Source organism: Papaver somniferum, unplaced genomic scaffold, assembly GCF_003573695.1.
Source record: "Papaver somniferum cultivar HN1 unplaced genomic scaffold, ASM357369v1 unplaced-scaffold_10, whole genome shotgun sequence".
Lineage (NCBI taxonomy): Eukaryota > Viridiplantae > Streptophyta > Magnoliopsida > Ranunculales > Papaveraceae > Papaver > Papaver somniferum.
The window spans coordinates 10,484,033-10,497,737 of NW_020618825.1; the positions used below are offsets into that span (position 1 = coordinate 10,484,033).

The following is a 13,705-nucleotide window of genomic DNA, read 5'->3' on the forward strand; positions in this document are numbered from 1 at the left end:
ATGCCGTGGAGGAAGAAAATTGACACAATTAAAGAGTGATAATGACTTAGATTACTGAGCAAAAACTATCGTCAAATTTGGCAATAATGACTTAGAATTAGATCCAAATGAATAAACCATATCCTTTTTACGGAACCTATAATCTTTTTTTTTGTCAACTTGACACCTTACCTACCCACAGTCATTATGTTATTTGATTTTGCCAATCAATTATATGTCATTTCCAGGAAGAAACTTTAATCTCTTTTGTCAAACTTATTTAGTTTATTGGCTTTGGTAAGCAGATCTTGTCATCACTAAAAGTATATCAGTATTTTATTATGTGATTCACTTAATTTGTCGATATTTTTCGTAAACAATATTAAACACAAATTCTCGTACAGATTTTAATTCTGATAACATGCTTTAATTTGAAAATAGTAGATTCTTGTAAGTGAACATGTAATCACTGTTTTGAGTTGAATGAATTGAAATATGTTAATTGTCAAAAAAAAAAAAAAAGGTTTTCCCTATTTCTTATCCTCATTTTTCCTATTTCCCATCCACCTAATTTTCCATCTCAAAAATCTTATTTACCACCAATATATATTTATGTGTATCTTAAATCCTATCCCTTTGATTTTTTATTTACACTAGACTATTAAACAAAAAATCTAATTTATTGTCCACCACCGACCACTTCGTCTTCTTCCCCATCCTTAATCCACCACCACCCAATCACCAAGTAAATACCCGATCAAATTATCCAACTTGCATTCATGGACTTTAATACAGCTGATGCATTCCTTATTCCTTTCATTGTATAGCCAACATGGTTACTGTCCTATACAAATTTGTTCGAGACCCAACATTACTGTAATTATCTCGACTAGGATTTTACAGTGGTGGCTTTTACGGTAATCTATGGTTCTTAATTTTTATATTTTCTCTTGGATTTTCATTAATGAATCTCTCATAATAATAATGATTTTAATTAATTGCCAATTACCTCTTATACATGACCTTAACTTGATCATTTTCTTAGGTTTTTATTTTGATTATTAATCGCCAATTAACTCTTATACGTGACCAAGGTAGTCAATATCGGTTGTACAACCGATATTACAGGTTTTTATCGGATATCAGAAAATACCTATACGATATCGAAAATATCGGCGATACAAAGACGAAATGATATTATCGATTGTACAGGCCGGTACAGACCGATATATAGGTTTTACTTGTGCATCGATAATATCGGTTTCGTGAATAAATTTTTCATCAACATGCATCTAGTCTTTACAGACAAGTACAATGTCAATTGGAGAAGGTAAAAAGCCCTAATATATTTATAATATAAAATTAATGACTATATGGTAAGATATAAGATGGAAACCACATTTCGATTGCAAGGCAGAGAAATATAAAAAATAAATATGAAGGATAATAAAAAAATTTACCGGCATAATGGGACAACAATCACAACGCTGGCTAATAAACCACCTTGTATTTTGGAAATTTGAGATATGTGTATGATTCTTATTATTTTTTACTATGGTTTTATAATTATTTGAAATTCTATATTAAATGATATATCGCCTGTAAAAACAGATATTATCACTTGTATAGGTGTATAGGACCCGGTCGATACGATACCGACACACGATATTAACTACCTTGTACGTGAACTAAGAGTTTTTACTTGATCGTCTTCTTAGGTTTTTGTCTTGATCGGTAAAGAAGAAGATAAACAAAAATGTTGAAATGTTAATAGTTATGGTCATGACTAATTTAATTTGGTTCACTTTTATAGGTGGTAAATAGGACAAAAAAGAATTAAAAATAGATTAACTTTAGAAACTGTGAAAGGAATGGGAAATAGGAAAAATGAGGATAGGAAATAGGGAAAACCAAAAAAAATATAATATAATATGGTAGATTCAAAATTTGTAGGGAAACTAAGCATATACTAGTTCCCAGTATAATGTGAGTTTCACTGTCTGGTACAGAGGTAATTTGAAAAAGCATTTCATTTTGCCAATAGTGTGAGCGACAAGAGAAGTAGTAGGATGGATTTTGTGCGGTAAAACAAGTTAGTTTTGTCTCAAAACTAATTAATCCCCGTGGCATCATATGATCTTTCTGGAATTCTAGAATGGTTTTTAAGTCTGTAAAATTAGGATGGATAATCAAAAATTGGTGTAGATACTTTGAATTTGCCAGTGTAATGATCCAGAAAAATCCAGTAACTGTTTCCTATTTTGAAAATCGGCTACATTATCATATACTGTTATGAGGTTATTCCTCTTTTGTGAAGAAAAAAAATAAAAAAAAATCTTGTTGTCTCGACATGTACCACGTGAAGCTATGTCTCGGTAGAAAAGAATCAATTAATGCAGAATTCCTGTAATGGTGGATCTTAATCAATCTTACCTAAGAAAGTGATCATCTCCCAAAGTCCACACTTAAAAGAGAAGGAAAAGATGACAGACTCATTGTCTCATTTGGAGCGAACGAAATCTAAAAAACTAACCAGTTCTATCATATGCATCTTATACTATTAGGAAATAATATAGGAGTCTATATTTAGGAGATATACACTTTAAGGAGTTTGAGTTATATTAGGAAAGTGTCTATGTTTAGAGTTTGATCTTAGGTAGGAAAGTGCCTTGAGTGGTCGTCAAGTTTGTGAACAATATAAATAGGCTGTTAAGCCATAAGAATTATACACCAAGAATTATTATCAATGTAGTCTTTTAATGCTTCCGCGTTTATGCTCTCCTCTCTCTTGCTCGATCCTTAACATGGTATCAGAGCGAGGTGAGAGGAAGAGAGAGGAGAAGGAGAAAGAGTTAGGGAAGTTTTTCATCGGTTTAGGGTTTAGGTTTTGAGTCAAAAAAAAAAAAAAAAAAAAAAAAATTGTTGATCACGTTGGAGTTTCTCAAAAGCTTGAAGAGGTCCGATAAATTTGAAGGTTTTGCAAGTCATGATGTTACGTTCGTCTTGTGCGAAGTTCCGCTGCTCCGTAACTTGCTTCCTGTCAAGTCGTGTTCGTGTGCTGTTGACGTACCATATTGCTGCCCTAAACCTGCAGCCAAGATGGTCACAAGTTGAGGAACAGAAGAATAGAAATCGGTGGTTGCTGTCATATTCCGTTGATTGGTTGAGGTCAAGTTCGTGGAATTTTTGTCCAAGGTGGAACCAGATGGTGAAACTAGGGTTTGTGTCGATTGACTATGATCAATACGATGATGCTCAGGTAGAAGAAAAGATGTTGTTGGAATCAACGGAACTGTGATGACGATTGGTGGATGGAAGGAGGTGATGAGAAGTTAGAGTTTCCGAGTTGAAGGTTTACAGTTTGGAGTTTTTTGGACGAGATTTGATTGAACAAATCCGTAAAGAATTGTTGCTGCGATCAATATGGAGAGATTGACATACAGAGTTCGGTGCGCTATGAGTTGTGTTTGCAACTGAGTATGGCGGTTGTTGATTGTTTCTGTCGATGTTTATTCTTTGTGATGTTGTGAATGGTGATGCTCACGGGTTGAAGTAGTCATTGTATCCGGAAAATCGTGCAGTTGAGAAGAAAGGGGATGAGTTATGGGATTACCGTGATTCATGGTTGATGGAGAAGACAGTGTTACACCGGAACAGAGTATGGTGATCGGATTTGGTGATTGATGAGGAGCTCAGAGATGTTGCTGCCATGATCAAGGGTTGAGGTTTGATGGAAGAAAGAGAAGACCAACAATGGAAGAAACACGAACTAAGTTCGTAGCTGCTAGAGTTTCAAACAGAGAAGGATTCTGTGGTCAAGACCAGGGACGTACCATTACTGCCCTAGATGGTCACAAGGTCCGTTTAAAAAAAAAAAAAAAAAAAAGGAAAGAAAGAAAGTGTTATTGAAAATTTGTAACAGTTTGGGTGTTACAAAGAAGAATCGTTACAGAAGCGTAACGGAAGCAAGTGTGACAGTTCTGTCAGAGGTATTGCAGAAAGCTGTTAAACATGTTGGAAGAAGTGAAGTGTGGTTGAAGAGTTTGTGGCAGAAACTTGGAGATCCTACAAAGTGTGGCAGACTTTGTAAAGACGACAAGATTGTGAGAGAATCTTGAAGAACAAAGAAGTGTGAAGGTTTCGCAAAAATAGCGTGACTGGAATAAGAGAAGAAGAAACAACATTCATGTTGTGAAGAAAGAAAAAAAAGAGAGAAGAAAACAATCACCAAGAGGTGATGAGAAAAAGAACAACAATAATAGGTTGAAATCCTATGAGTTGTCGAGAGAGTACAAAAAGTATTCTATCGAAGAAACCAAGAAACCAAGAGTACAAGAATTATTCTACGAAGGGAACCGAAATGTTCTAAAACTACGAAGATGGGACCGCAATGTCCTTAAACTACGAAGAGAGGACCGAAACGTCCTTAAACTACGAAGATGGAACCGAAATGTTCTAAAACTACGAAGATGGGACCGCAATGTCCTTAAACTTGCATTGGGACCGCAATGTCCTTAAACTACGAAGAGAGGACCGAAACGTCCTTAAACTACGAAGATGGAACCGAAATGTTCTAAAACTACGAAGATGGGACAGCAATGTCCTTAAACTTGCATTGGGACCGAAATGTCCTTAAACTACGAAGAGGACCGAAATGTCCTTAAACTACGAAGATGGGACCGTAATGTCCTTAAACTACGAAGGGGACCGAAACGTCCTTAAACTACGAAGAGGACCGAAATGTCCTTAAACTACGAAGATGGGACCGTAATGTCCTTAAACTACGAAGGAGACCGAAATGTCCTTAAACTACGAAGGGGACCGAAACGTCCTTAAACTACGATCTGAAGATTTTTGTTTCACCAAAGTGTTGAAAAAAAAAAGAAGAAAACTGAAGTTAAATTTCTTTTGTCCAGGATGGGCATTCGTGATCTACATGCTCCATCTTGAGGGAGGGTATTAGGAAATAATATAGGAGTCTATATTTAGGAGATATACACTTTAAGGAGTTTGAGTTATATTAGGAAAGTGTCTATGTTTAGAGTTTGATCTTAGGTAGGAAAGTACCTTGAGTGGTCGTCAAGTTTGTGAACAATATAAATAGGATGTTAAGCCATAAGAATTATACACCAAGAATTATTATCAATGTAGTCTTTTAATGCTTCCGCGTTTATGCTCTCCTCTCTCTTGCTCGATCCTTAACATGGTATCAGAGCGAGGTGAGAGGAAGAGAGAGGAGAAGGAGAAAGAGTTAGGGAAGTTTTTCATCGGTTTAGGGTTTAGGTTTGGAGTCAAAAAAAAAAAAAAAAAAAAAAAAAATTGTTGATCACGTTGGAGTTTCTCAAAAGCTTGAAGAGGTCCGATAAATTTGAAGGTTTTGCAAGTCATGATGTTACGTTCGTCTTGTGCGAAGTTCCGCTGCTCCGTAACTTGCTTCCTGTCAAGTCGTGTTCGTGTGCTGTTGACGTACCATATTGCTGCCCTAAACCTGCAGCCAAGATGGTCACAAGTTGAGGAACAGAAGAATATAAATCGGTGGTTGCTGTCATATTTCGTTGATTGGTTGAGGTCAAGTTCGTGGAATTTTTGTCCAAGGTGGAACCAGATGGTGAAACTAGGGTTTGTGTCGATTGACTATGATCAATACGATGATGCTCAGGTAGAAGAAAAGATGTTGTTGGAATCAACGGAACTGTGATGACGATTGGTGGATGGAAGGAGGTGATGAGAAGTTAGAGTTTCCGAGTTGAAGGTTTACAGTTTGGAGTTTTTTGGACGAGATTTGATTGAACAAATCCGTAAAGAATTGTTGCTGCGATCAATATGGAGAGATTGACATACAGAGTTCGGTGCGCTATGAGTTGTGTTTGCAACTGAGTATGGCGGTTGTTGATTGTTTCTGTCGATGTTTATTCTTTGTGATGTTGTGAATGGTGATGCTCACGGGTTGAAGTAGTCATTGTATCCGGAAAATCGTGCAGTTGAGAAGAAAGGGGATGAGTTATGGGATTACCGTGATTCATGGTTGATGGAGAAGACAGTGTTACACCGGAACAGAGTATGGTGATCGGATTTGGTGATTGATGAGGAGCTCAGAGATGTTGCTGCCATGATCAAGGGTTGAGGTTTGATGGAAGAAAGAGAAGACCAACAATGGAAGAAACACGAACTAAGTTCGTAGCTGCTAGAGTTTCAAACAGAGAAGAAGTCTGTGGTCAAGACCAGGGACGTACCATTACTGCCCTAGATGGTCACAAGGTCCGTTTAAAAAAAAAAAAAAAAAAAGGAAAGAAAGAAAGAAAGTGTTATTGAAAATTTGTAACAGTTTGGGTGTTACAAAGATGAATCGTTACAGAAGCGTAACGGAAGCAAGTGTGTCAGTTCTGTCAGAGGTATTGCAGAAAGCTGTTAAACATGTTGGAAGAAGTGAAGTGTGGTTGAAGAGTTTGTGGCAGAAACTTGGAGATCCTACAAAGTGTGGCAGACTTTGTAAAGACGACAAGATTGTGAGAGAATCTTGAAGAACAAAGAAGTGTGAAGGTTTCGCAAAAATAGCGTGACTGGAATAAGAGAAGAAGCAACAACATTCATGTTGTGAAGAAAGAAAAAAAAAAGAGAGAAGAAAACAATCACCAAGAGGTGATGAGAAAAAGAACAACAATAATAGGTTGAAATCCTATGAGTTGTCGAGAGAGTACAAAAAGTATTCTATCGAAGAAACCAAGAAACCAAGAGTACAAGAAGTATTCTACGAAGGGAACCGAAATGTTCTAAAACTACGAAGATGGGACCGCAATGTCCTTAAACTACGAAGAGAGGACCGAAACGTCCTTAAACTACGAAGATGGAACCGAAATGTTCTAAAACTACGAAGATGGGACCGCAATGTCCTTAAACTTGCATTGGGACCGCAATGTCCTTAAACTATGAAGAGAGGACCGAAACGTCCTTAAACTACGAAGATGAACCGAAATGTTCTAAAACTACGAAGATGGGACCGCAATGTCCTTAAACTTGCATTGGGACCGAAATGTCCTTAAACTACGAAGAGGACCGAAATGTCCTTAAACTACGAAGATGGGACCGTAATGTCCTTAAACTACGAAGGGGACCGAAACGTCCTTAAACTACGAAGAGGACCGAAATGTCCTTAAACTATGAAGATGGGACCGTAATGTCCTTAAACTACGAAGGAGACCGAAATTTCCTTAAACTACGAAGGGGACCGAAACGTCCTTAAACTACGATCTGAAGATTTTTTTTCACCAAAGTGTTGAAAAAAAAAAGAAGAAAACTGAAGTTAAATTTCTTTTGTCCAGGATGGGCATTCGTGATCTACATGCTCCATCTTGAGGGAGGGTATTAGGAAATAATATAGGAGTCTATATTTAGGAGATATACACTTTAAGGAGTTTGAGTTATATTAGGAAAGTGTCTATGTTTAGAGTTTGATCTTAGGTAGGAAAGTGCCTTGAGTGGTCGTCAAGTTTGTGAACAATATAAATAGGCTGTTAAGTCATAAGAATTATACACCAAGAATTATTATCAATGTAGTCTTTTAATTCTTCCGCGTTTATGCTCTCCTCTCTCTTGCTCGATCCTTAACATGGTATCAGAGCGAGGTTAGAGGAAGAGAGAGGAGAAGGAGAAAGAGTTAGGGAAGTTTTTCATCGGTTTAGGGTTTAGGTTTTGAGTCAAAAAAAAAAAAAAAAAAAAAAAAAAAATTGTTGATCACGTTGGAGTTTCTCAAAAGCTTGAAGAGGTCCGATAAATTTGAAGGTTTTGCAAGTCATGATGTTACGTTCGTCTTGTGCGAAGTTCCGCTGCTCCGTAACTTGCTTCCTGTCAAGTCGTGTTCGTGTGATGTTGACGTACCATATTGCTGCCCTAAACCTGCAGCCAAGATGGTCACAAGTTGAGGAACAGAAGAATAGAAATCGGTGGTTGCTGTCATATTTCGTTGATTGGTTGAGGTCAAGTTCGTGGAATTTTTGTCCAAGGTGGAACCAGATGGTGAAACTAGGGTTTGTGTCGATTGACTATGATCAATACGATGATGCTCAGGTAGAAGAAAAGATGTTGTTGGAATCAACGGAACTGTGATGACGATTGGTGGATGGAAGGAGGTGATGAGAAGTTAGAGTTTCCGAGTTGAAGGTTTACAGTTTGGAGTTTTTTGGACGAGATTTGATTGAACAAATCCGTAAAGAATTGTTGCTGCGATCAATATGGAGAGATTGACATACAGAGTTCGGTGCGCTATGAGTTGTGTTTGCAACTGAGTATGGCGGTTGTTGATTGTTTCTGTCGATGTTTATTCTTTGTGATGTTGTGAATGGTGATGCTCACGGGTTGAAGTAGTCATTGTATCCGGAAAATCGTGCAGTTGAGAAGAAAGGGGATGAGTTATGGGATTACCGTGATTCATGGTTGATGGAGAAGACAGTGTTACACCGGAACAGAGTATGGTGATCGGATTTGGTGATTGATGAGGAGCTCAGAGATGTTGCTGCCATGATCAAGGGTTGAGGTTTGATGGAAGAAAGAGAAGACCAACAATGGAAGAAACACGAACTAAGTTCGTAGCTGCTAGAGTTTCAAACAGAGAAGGAGTCTGTGGTCAAGACCAGGGACGTACCATTACTGCCCTAGATGGTCACAAGGTCCGTTTAAAAAAAAAAAAAAAAAAAAAAGAAAGAAAGTGTTATTGAAAATTTGTAACAGTTTGGGTGTTACAAAGAAGAATCGTTACAGAAGCGTAACGGAAGCAAGTGTGACAGTTCTGTCAGAGGTATTGCAGAAAGCTGTTAAACATGTTGGAAGAAGTGAAGTGTGGTTGAAGAGTTTGTGGCAGAAACTTGGAGATCCTACAAAGTGTGGCAGACTTTGTAAAGACGACAAGATTGTGAGAGAATCTTGAAGAACAAAGAAGTGTGAAGGTTTCGCAAAAATAGCGTGACTGGAATAAGAGAAGAAGAAACAACATTCATGTTGTGAAGAAAGAAAAAAAAAAGAGAACAAAACAATCACCAAGAGGTGATGAGAAAAAGAACAACAATAATAGGTTGAAATCCTATGAGTTGTCGAGAGAGTACAAAAAGTATTCTATCGAAGAAACCAAGAAACCAAGAGTACAAGAATTATTCTACGAAGGGAACCGAAATGTTCTAAAACTACGAAGATGGGACCGCAATGTCCTTAAACTACGAAGAGAGGACCGAAACGTCCTTAAACTACGAAGATGGAACCGAAATGTTCTAAAACTACGAAGATGGGACCGCAATGTCCTTAAACTTGCATTGGGACCGCAATGTCCTTAAACTACGAAGAGAGGACCGAAACGTCCTTAAACTACGAAGATGGAACCGAAATGTTCTAAAACTACGTAGATGGGACCGCAATGTCCTTAAACTTGCATTGGGACCGAAATGTCCTTAAACTACGAAGAGGACCGAAATGTCCTTAAACTACGAAGATGGGACATTTCGGTGTATAATTCTTATGGCTATTCATCACCCTATTTTTCACCTCATCGTTTATATAAATAAACACACTAGCCATCGTATATTCCATCATCAATCCTGCTACTTGACGCTGTAACAGCTGGTTGACAACGTTTTCTGACGTGGCAACGACTTGGTGGAGGGAGGAATCTAATGCTACAACACGTCATAATAATTATAAAAACTAAAACTAAATTTTCGATCTTCTTTTGCTCTTCTTCTTCTTCCGAAGAGAAGAATATAGTTCTTCTTCAAAAAAATTTTATAGATAAACGTTTAAAATACTAAACATATAACAACCGAGATAGTATGGTTACAAGTAAACAAATCGTTTGAAATCCTAGATCAGATTTCTAGGACTCGCTAATATCAGAAGGTCTTTCATGGCCCGTGAGATTCCTTGTCTTAAATTTGTTATTTTTGAGGATTATTGTTAATGAACAATGCTAAATGACCAATTAATTAGGTTTAGAAATATTTTTGTAGATAGATCAAAGGTTGTCAGCAATTAGTCATTCTGACCGGGATCAAAGGTTTTTTCATATTGATTTTTACTTTTATAGATTTTTATAACTATCTCAATCAAGATGATTTAGATGTTTTGGACGACCATAAACAATAAAATATTGTGGTTTTGTGGAAAAAATAATCAGTAATGAAGACGGAAGATTTTGGGAGGAGATGAGAATCAAATAAAAGACGAACAAAGGTTTGCTTGTTGTTCATGATGTTAAATTTGATGAATATCTCACGGCAGGAAGAGTTTTCAATTTATGTTCAATAACACCTAGGTTATCTAGTTAATTCATGTTTCATAAAATCAATCGATTATGTGAGGGTGCATGATTGCGACAAAACCAAAAAAAATCAGAAGCATTTTGGTTTTAAGTGACGTGGGAAGAATAAAAAGACACTCTATCAGCCACATCAGACAATGCTGTTAACGAGCGGTCATTCAGCTAGCTATATACCATTTTCGATTCCATCATCCCACAACTCAATCCAGTTCTACTGAAATCATTTCCGATGTCTCTCTCCCACTTAGCCACCACCACAATCTCCAATTCCACCGTTTCTGGAAACCCTCTCCGTAGGTCGTCCAAAACAAACAATTGCGGATCTGTTCGCCTTTCAAACCGCACACCATACACCTCTTGTGAGCTCAACCACAACCAAAATCAAGAACCTACTCACAATGGCGGCATTGATAGGAGAAATGTGCTCTTAGGGTTGGGAGTAGTGCATGGAGCCACTGCTACTATTGCCAACAATGCAATTGGAGCTCCAATGGTACCGCCTGACTTGGCAACTTGTGATCCCAGCAAACCATCCGCAACCGATGATGAAACCAAACAAAAAATTAACTGCTGTCCACCTTATTCCTCAGCCAACATCGTCGATTTCAAACCACCATCATCTTCAGAGCCATTACGAGTCCGCAAAGCTGCCCACAAATATAATTCTGATGACATTGCGAAATTCGAAAAAGCCATTGCTGCGATGAAAGCATTACCAAAGGACGATCCGTGGAGTTTCGGTCAGCAAGCCACCATTCACTGCACTTTCTGTAATGGAGCTTTTAATCAGTTGAATTCAAACACTCTGCTTCAAATTCATGGAAGTTGGTTTTTCCTTCCATGGCATCGTTACTACCTCTACTTCTGGGAGAGAATTCTTGGGAAACTCATTGGTGATGATACTTTTGCTATCCCTTTCTGGAACTGGGATACTCCTAAAGGGATGTACTTGCCGAAGATGTACCAGAATGTTAACTCACCTCTTTATGATGGAACTCGGAACAAAGAACATTATACGTCGATGATCGATTACAAGTATGATATAACATCGGATGCACCTAATCCCAAAGAAAATTCTCAACAAATTGCTGAAACTGAAATTCGGAACTTAGCTGAGATTGATAGTATTTCAAAGAAACGTTGCAACTACCAGCGCTTTTCATGGGGAAAGCACAAAGGGGTGGAGAGAAGCCTGCTGAAGCACAAGGGAGGAATGAGGCTTTGCACAACGTTTTTCATCAATGGGTTGGACCTCTTCAAACCCCTTACCATAATATGGGAAACTTCGCCACTGCCGGTAAGGATCCTGTGTTTTACGGTCACCATGGTAATATGGGTCGTATGTGGGATATCTATAGCAAACTCCGTGGACAGAAAGTTGAGTTCAGAGATCCTGATTGGCTCGAATCAGCTTTCATCTTCTATGATGAGAATCGCCAAGTTGTCAAGGTTAAGGTAGGTCATTCTCGATTACACCCTCTCATCATAATAGGTTATAATTGTGGCCGATCATTATTCAAATTCATATATACTTGAAATTAGCGTGTTATAAGGCCCGACTCTTACATTATACATCCGTGCAGGTGAAGGATTGTCTAACCCCGGAGAGCCTGAGATATAGTTACGCTCCAGAACCCCTTGCATGGACAACAATTCGTCGAAAGTACAAGAAACTCCAGAATGCAGCACAGACAAGGAGCGCAGGTGACTCACTGAAACTAAAACCAGTTTCCGAGTTTGGATCAAGCCCAACAAACTTAACAGAGCCAATCCAAGTGCTAGTGCAAAGGCCAAAGACATCAAGGACCAAAAATGAGAAAGCAGATGCAGTTGAAGTTTTATTCGTGGATGGAATACAGATTCCACACGGGTCAACAGCAAGGTTCGATGTTTACGTGACAAAACCAATTGCAGGACTAGCCGGTCCCCATAACGGAGAATTAGCTGGTAGTTTTGTGAAAGTTCCTCATGCTCATCATGGATCATCTAATGGTGCAGTTCATACTCACACCTCAAGTTTGGAATTGGGTATCAGTACTTTACTTGAAGAAATTGATGCTGAAAGCTCAGAGAAATTGGTTGTGAGTTTGATTCCTCGAAGTGGTGAGGTTATTGTTGGTGGAGTTCAGATCCGTTTGGTGGATGTTGACGATGATGAGTAAACTGCAACATGCCTTGCGACATCTCGTTATCAGTATTAGTCCCGAGTTGGTACTTAATAGGGACTTGTGTTTCCCGATTTCAATTTCGTGTCTTTGCTAATTTCTTATTTTTGAATCATGATGTGGGTTTGCTGTGGTAGCTATCTGGATTACTGATTTATGAGTTCATAATAAAGTAAGCTAAGGTGCATTTACATGATCAACTAACACTTCTGGTTCTTAACCGGAATAGTGTTACCTTGATACTAAATGCATTTTAATCTTAATTGTTTAATCTCTTACGCCCATCTATAATTGAATTGAAAATTTGTTTTTTGACTTTTACTGTATCTGTACTCAAATTAGAGAAATACTATAGGCATAATCTCGACAGAATATTTGCATTATTCCTAGATACAATTCAAGTTTCCATTGGTTTTAATAATGCCCACCAACTTTTATGGCCCCCTACACTAATGGCAGTTCTCTGCTTCCCATTTGCTCCTCAAAGAAAGGTGAGATCCACGCCTCTGAGTGTTGGATTGAGATCGGGTATCCAACTTGGAAACATTTTTCCTTTCTTTTTTCCTTGATCAACTAAATGAGATATACGCTTCCTGATGATATTTCTCTTTTCTTTGAACAAATGGCTTAAGCACAAGCAAGATTTGAAAATAGAAATGAGACGACGAGATGATTTCACCCTATATCAATTTTACAAGGATATCACTAAAACACCTCTCAAGATCCAGTCCCCTTGGTGCCTCACTCCCAATCTAGATTACATTGGTTTCTCACTACTGAGGAAAAAAATAAGAGTTACTTTTATTGTAAAGTTTCATTTTTTCCTAAAAGTTTCATTTATCTTCTAAACTTTCCTTTATTTCCTTTTAATCGACATGGGAAAAATATCGTTTGGTTTTTTTTAGGTGGTCCCATCTCTGTTTAGTCCTTTGGGAAAACGCCTTTATTGTTTGGTCCATAATAATTTAAAAAATACTCCCTCCGTACCTATTATATAGGCGGAATTTCCATTTTTCCTTGTACCACTATATAGGCGAAGTCCAAATTTCATAACGCTTTTTTACTTATATTACCCCTATTTATTTGCTTGGGAATCATCACATTGAGTATATGTCTCTAACATTGGAAATATAATTAAGGGTAAAACAGGAAAAAGCATAGAAATGTATAAAATCAATAAAAGTTTCTTAATCTAAGAGAATTGGTCCCTGTGCCTATATATGTGGTACGGAGGGAGTATAAAACAGACAAAATTAACCTT

At 37.7% G+C, this 13,705-nt stretch overlaps 1 pseudogene; it reads left to right on the top strand.

Annotated features, from left to right (window-relative positions):
* The first annotated feature begins 10,376 nt into the window (after positions 1-10,376).
* LOC113326091 lies at positions 10,377-12,537 on the top strand (annotated as a pseudogene).
* Positions 12,538-13,705: the final 1,168 nt, after the last annotated feature.